General features: G+C 39.9%; 1 long non-coding RNA gene across 1 annotated transcript; it reads left to right on the forward strand.

Moving 5' to 3' along the window:
* The first annotated feature begins 75 nt into the window (after positions 1–75).
* On the forward strand, positions 76–7,195 carry LOC122460520. The gene is made up of 3 exons (XR_006281878.1): positions 76–1,824; positions 2,236–6,898; positions 7,075–7,195. It is a non-coding gene; the product is annotated as an uncharacterized LOC122460520 (long non-coding RNA).
* Positions 7,196–7,527: the final 332 nt, after the last annotated feature.

Consider the following 7,527-nt stretch of genomic DNA (forward strand, 5'->3'; position numbering starts at 1 on the left):
CCCTCCTCTCATGCCCCTTCACCCCCCTCCCCGAGGCCCCACCTACCCTCTGCTAGCATCTTTTTGCCCCCTCTCCTGAGGTGCCTGCCCACCTGCTGGCCAGTCAGCAGCAGGCTGCTCACTGCTCTCCTGCTCACCTCTTCACCCCCAGAGGTGGAGCGAGCTTGGGGCTTTAGGGGTGGGGAGAAGAGGACAAATGGGAGCTGGACCTCGGGGTGGAGTGTGGGCAGGGCCAAGGCCTGGGTGCCCTTTCAGCGGCGGCATGCTCCAAAGGCGGTGGGCTGGTTGTTTGGGGAAGCTTAGCCTCCCCTGGCCTCTTATACCCACTGCCCATGGGGGAAAGGATCTGGCCCTTTGTTTTTAAATACTTGAAAAATGTAGAAAACTCTAAGACATAGGTAGATTAAAATTCAGACAGATTTAGGATTTGAGGCTGCCATACATACACAGATACATACTGTAGGAATAGATTCAAACTGGTGAACTGTTCATATGAAAGACCAACTTCTGTTGGTGAGGGAGACAAGCTTTTGACTACAGAGAGTAATTCTTCAGGCCTGGGAAAAGTACTAAGCATGTCACTTCTACCTCCCCTTTTCTCAGGCCTTGCCTACACTTGTAAGGCCTGACCAGGGAAAGGGATTCTGAGAGCAGGTCTACAGTACAAATGTACATTGGTGCAGCTGCATCGATGCAGCGTGTTTGGTGAAGATGCTCCAAACCATGAAAGGAGTGGCCCATAGAGTGCTGTCTACATGGGGGGTTAGGTTGGTATAACTATGTCGCTCAGGGGTGTGGATTTTTCACACCCATGAGCCACATAGTTATACCAAAGTAAGTGTGTAGCCTGAGAGAGGGGCCCAAGCACAGGCTGTGTGCACAGCCTACTACAGTGCTCTTTCACCTAAAATCAAAGCTTCTTTAGCATTCATTATTAATATTACACTTCATTTAACTTTTGACCAAACAAAGTTAACCAGGCCCAAACTCACATCTGGCCCATGTTGCCAACAGGGTCACACTTTCAAACCCACAGTGGTCAACAGCATTTGAAGTTAGGCAAAATGAATTCATCCATCTATAGTTTATGCCCTCACCCCAAGTTTTGTAAAACTGCCGTGTTATGATTCCACATGAATTCTGCAAGGAACATCTGTCCTATGGCAGTATGATACTAAGAGTGTAAAAATGCCATTATTTTACCTTGAACATATTTCCACATTTTTCCACTTTTGATTACTTTCCTCCAGGTATTTTTGTTAATACTATCCCCTACTATTCACTCATTCAGTTGGTAGATAATTTCTGTATCTGTGGCTTGCCTTAGCACACTATCATTCCACTGGAACTTTACACACTTTCTTTTGGAGTTAGTGGAGCAGGTATATTGTAGAGCCAACTCCTGGTCTACACATAACACATGAGAACAATCTAAGGCCCTTGGCATGATAAACTGCTTCAGACATGTAAACTATACAGCATTTTATTTACATAATGTCCATGAATGTCAGTCAAATCAGACTGAAGTGTTAAACTGGTGCAGCATCATTAAAGCAGCAATGATCTTGTATCCCTAGACTACGGTAGTGTCCATTACTTGTGTCTTTGTTTGAGGTAACTGCACCTGTATTCCCCCTCTGTGGTCCCTTGAGGAAACCCACTGTAGCCTCCCAGTTCCTCAACTCTCCCATGTCCCTCTCTCCCTCTTGACAAGGGGTTTTTCCAGGTTGCACAGTTCCCTGACCACACTACAGTGCTGAATTTGTAATGAAAGGGGTGACAGCACTTAAGCAAGAGGTGCTGGCAACATAAAGCTCCAGGGAGGTTCCTTTGGCAGCTGAGTGACCTGTGAGTGGAGGCAGAGTGATGTACCACTGCTGCTTGAATCTCTAATGCACATGGAAGAATTTGTTTAAGAAAACAAGTTATTTTTACTTTCATAACTGATGCAGCAAGCCCAGAGGGCTATGAACTGCCAAGCCAGAGGTGCCAGGGCTCAGGCCCCGGCAAGCCCCTGCACAAATTAAGCACTGCTACACTGTGATATTCCCTAAACAGGCTAGAATCTGCACTTTGCTTTTTTTTTTGAAGGCTATGAATAGCAGTAATTGCCAGCAGTGATATATTACCGCATATAAGCAAGCACATTTATTCTGAAGTTGAAAACATATTAAAAACAATAACCTTAACACACATGCTAATAAGCTTGCAAGTGATACCCCCAACCCCCCCCAGCTCCAACAAGGACTGTGGTAGGAGTCGGTCCTTCAAATCCCACAATGGGTTTTCCTGTGGTTACAAATTCATAAGAGTCTTAGTTCAGAATAAGCATGCCCATGAATAGCTCAGGTGATCAGGAGACAGCACACTCCTCAGGATGTACCTTCAATAAGCTAGGCTTTTAGATAACCATGGGTGGGGAGTTTGTCTTTACCTTGCCCTAGATATTTTCCAGGAAGTCACACGTATTGTCCCAAAAGAAGAGTCTTTGTCTGCCATTTTGTTCAATATAGTCCTTTGATCATCCAGGCCCATAATACACAACTTTTACATTCAATGTTTTTTTTCTTAGATATGACAGGGACTTCCCATATCTGTCTCAACTTGCATCACTGTCTGGATAATTTGACATAATGCAATGAACACAGAATTGCTGAAATAATTTCTTCAGGGTAGAAATGAACAGTGTAGCCAATATTTTAGCAAATAGTCTTATTTGTAAACTAAGTAGCTTGTCTTTTTGTAAACACTGTTCCAAAAGAGAAAACAATACTACAGCTTTTCATACGTAAATGTATTGGTTACCTCCTGAAAGTCTGTTAGTTTTAGAAACGGAAAGAGTTGTTGGAAATTGATTTGCATAAAATCACTCATCTTGTAAAGCTGACATGAAACTTCACTTTACGAAACAATTCAGGAGAATAGTGTTAATGGTGCAAGAAAGCAGAATGGTTGCATCTTTGAGCTAATGTTGATTTGGAAGAGTTGCTTTCACTAGCAGCCTGGCTGTTCTTATCCCTTCCCACATGTCAAAGCTTTGCAGAGTTGTACATCACCGGGGAAGCAGTTTGAACGTGCTAGAAAAAATACCAACCAGTATTTTATGCTTCCCTGTAATTTTTTAAACAATGAGCTCTAGTAATTTAACTACTACTGAGGAGCTGCTAATAGACTCAGATTAAAAACTGGACTTAACAGGTAAGGTAAATCCCATTTTTGTTACCATTTTAATCATAAAATACATGTGTTTTATACCAAGGTGGCATTTGTTTTCTTTCACCAAAGTCTGTGTGAGACAACTGCTAGCCATTTTCATTCAGAAGATGTAAGTAGCATCTTACTCTGTTAGCTTAAAGCTAGCCTCTGCTGGTGTATTACAGCATTGCAGGTAATCAGCAGTTTTTGCACAAATAGTGAAGGTCAAAACTTGTATTTTTGGAGAACAAAGTGATGCTCTGTTTCTTTATTTCATACAGAGGGTGATCAGCACAATGGGAAAGCAAATCACGACGTGACTTTCTACTGGTTTAACTTGTGTATAAAGAAGAATTCCACATTGGTCTAATGTCATGCTAACAAGTGCGACAGGCCCTAGCTCAGAAATGTAGCAGAGGACTCGTGCTTCCTGGGTTGTGGCATACAACAGTTACAAAAAAAAGCCTAAGTGTTTTACATCTGTAGGTGGATGGAAATAGTCTTTAGATGCATTCACTAATGCATTAGCATCAACTCTGTGGCCGGTCGAAGGACTCAGATGTAGCTTTTTTTTCCCCCTCACTGCGCTCTTTTAAGTCCTTGTTATGAAGGGACTGTGTGGGGATTGTGGTTCATCTGCACGCTATTGACCAACGTTCTACAATGCTGCTGCTTCGCCACAGAGGACAACATGAGTGTGTGGGCACAGAATCTGTGCCTACAGGGGTCCACTGGCCAAAATCTCTCATGGATGGAGGTATGGAGATTTTGGATGCTACTGTGTCTCTGAGGCTCCAGTATTCAGTCCTAAGAGTAGTAGTGGCTCTGTACTCCACCTGCTCCCTCTTCCCCCATGGAAAACACATTTGGGGAGCCTGTTCAATTTTCTAGGGGTCAGGATATCAGCCTAGGTGACTTAATAGAAACTGGAGATTGAAAATCAGTGCTTCACTGGGGGAAGTGTTTGATCACGCTTCTGATTTAGTAGATTCCAAACAGGATTGATTGCAGGCCTTGTAGTGGAGATGAGAACTAAGAGAATCTGAAATGGAAAAATGAAATTCTTGTCCTACTTTGCCTTGCCATTTCAGGTGAAAAGCTTCACTGATATTCTTTCTGATTTTGGAGCCTGTATTCAAGCTCTGTTGGACAAATATGTTTTTGTTCACTTCAGCATTGCATGTTAGGGATGGTTGTTTCTGGTTAATGAGGCTTTGGCTGAATATCTAAGTTTGTTTTAGAACTCTCCATCTTAGCAGAATTTAATTTTAAAATTCATTTTTTTTAAAAAGATGAGCACAGGTCGGGTTAGATAGTCATACAATGAGAGAATGTCACTAACTGCAGGACTCAGTGCAAATTAGATTGTTCATTACAAGGACTTAACTTTAGCACTTTTATAGTCCAGATGGTGTTCATGCCTATGCTAAGTGTTGTAATTTGCTTAGCACATGATAATCTTACCTCCTAAAATTCCATAAAGGCAAGGAGACAAGATTACAGTTATCAGATCAAATGTTTCATTTGTGCTGGGCTCTAAATGAGCACTGGTTATTTTCTTTCAAGTATCATTACTTGACTGCACTCAAGTTTAAGAAACTTTAATAGAATTTGTATTAATTATTCTTCTTTCATAACTTAATTTGGGCACAATTTCACTTTTTTTTTTTTTAGGATGTGATTAGAACACACACACACACGCAAACTACATCTCACATGTCTACAAAGGAAAGATCTAATTTGTAAACTGAGACTCAAGATTAGTCCATGGATTTTACATTCACCCAGCTGGAGATTAAGCCATCCAAGGCATTACCAAATGTAGCACGTCTGTGGGTTTGATGTGGTAATATAAAATTATGCTTACATTTGCTATTCAAGGTAATTGAATCTAATAACCTAGTGTTATATTAATAATGAATCTATTTGGGCAATCTCAATTTAGAGCCAAAATGATTTTTGTTTACTTTTGGAAATTAAATTCAGTGCATTTAATTATCATAAGAATTTGTTTTAATTCCTCTTTATTCATTGGTCTGATTCTGCAGATGAAATTACTAAAAGGATCTTCTGCATTATTATAATTCTCAATATAATTAAATATCAATCAGTATTATCAAAAATAAATATTAGCCAGTGTGTGCAGTTTTAAAACAAAAGTAATCTGTGAGGTATAAAGGAAGGCAATACCTATACAATACCCTGCTGCTTAAAACTTTACGGCTTAACATTAGTTTCCACAGAGTAATGTATTTGAAAGTAATTAAAATTGATTCCTCTGGAAATGAATGTACAATGTATGTATGTTAGTACAAAATTACTTGCATTTTCAGTCGTGTAGTCTGTGGGCCTGATTCTGGTCACACTGGTATAATGCCACTTGATTCAATGGAGTTATTTCTAATATACCTCTGTCGTTCAAAGTTGCCTTGGGTGTGTCCAAAAACTGTGCATAATAAAGAATGTATCAGTTATGAGTTGTTTGAAGAGCTGTAGCTCTGTCAGACACATTTGAGGTGAGAGCACTACTAGCAATGTTAACTTGCAGCTCTCTAAGTGGCAGAACCTCCGCAGGTATAAATTTTTATAGTCCCATTGATGTCAGTGGAGATAACACCATTTATACTAGCTGAGGCTCTTTAAGACTCTCTCTTCAAATTTCTAACAGGCAGTTTCTCCTCTGTCCAAACAGCCACTCCCTTTATAAAATGCTTTACAATGTGTGTTCAGCATACCAGTTAACGATATAACCTTAACGTGCGTCTCAAATGGCAGTACGTACCTGACTCTCTGATGAATCAATTCTGTATGATTAAAAAAAAAGTTTAATTCACTTGAAATTTTAGAAACTGTTTGAGGGTAGACAAGCTTTAGAGTGTTTTACTCGCTCAGATGTTTGTTCAGCAAGTGAGGTAATTTCATGAAGCAGCACTCCTGTACAGTAGCTATACTGTGGTACTGCTATTGAACGTGAACACAGACTTACCGCCCCCGATGGAGCAACAGCCCTGACCGCTGTATATGCCTATGAGGTGCATGGAGAGCCAACCCCAGTGAATATGGAGCTTGAGTAAACATTATTAAGGTAAAACTTAGAACAGGGGTTGTCAATAGGTGGACTGCAGGCCAAATCTTGTCCACCAGATGCTTTTGAATGAACCCCGAAATCTTTTTATTTACTTATCATTATTGTTATTTTTTAAATTATTTTCTCTGGAGTCTGAACCTTGACCAAGAAAATTTGGACCATGACAAAAGAAATAGACTACCCCTGTCTTAGAACATTGGTCGGTCTTTTACTAACATGTATGTGCTATAGTTGAACGGCAAAGCGTAATGCCCTAATGGGCACCATAAATGGACTATTTCAAATGTCTGTCTCAGGCTCTTGCTACATGTGCTTGTAAGTGTAATCTAGGGTTGTAGTTCAGCCATAGTCTTCAAATCATAATTTGAATTGCAAAAGCAATTGAAGGGCACCTTGGTCTACAGCGGTATCTCTGGCATGGCTTGCCTAGGTTTGTTAAACATTTGTTTCAACTGATAGAGGTTTATGTGCACACTGTGCACCATTGACATGAGTTATCAAAAAAACCCAACCCCCAACCAAAAAACTAACAAAGCCACATATCTTACATATTAAATATTTCATTCATTGTTTACAAACTACAATAGTTGGAAAAGATACACAATCCAAAAATAGGTTTCAGAGTAGCAGCCGTGTTAGTCTGTATTCACAAAAAGAAAAGGAGTACTTGTGGCACCTTAGAGACGAACAAATTTATTAGAGCATAAGCTTTCGTGAACTTCATCATTCGATGAAGTGAGCTGTAGCTCACGAAAGCTTATGCTCTAATAAATTTGTTAATCCAAAAATAGATATTTTACAGTAATTCACATTTTAAAAACACATTTACAGTAAAATTTCACATCTGTGCTTCTTACTCCATAATGCACTTCAGTGCTTCTTATCTCGCTGATTTTTCTTCGCTGATGCTAGTCTAATGGAAATGAGGATTATACAGTACTCTGAATAGATTCTGCTGGGATGACTTAACAATGCCCGACTAGAAAATGGCTGAGCTGTTTCTGCCACTTGTGAAGATGTAGAAAACTCTGTTTGTATTAGCATTGGCCAGGAAGCCTGATTATTATATTTTCATTGTGTGACATATTTGTAAAATTTAGATTGCATTTAAAAATGTTCAACCTTCAGCTGCATACTGGTTTTTTGGTCCTAAAATGAAGGGTTTTTAGAATCTAGGTTTAATGCCCTTGTCATGGCCATGAATATACCATGATGATATTCTATTTCTGCAAAGTGCTCTCACT

Source organism: Dermochelys coriacea, chromosome 6 (genome assembly GCF_009764565.3).
Source record: "Dermochelys coriacea isolate rDerCor1 chromosome 6, rDerCor1.pri.v4, whole genome shotgun sequence".
Taxonomy (NCBI): Eukaryota; Metazoa; Chordata; order Testudines; family Dermochelyidae; genus Dermochelys; species Dermochelys coriacea.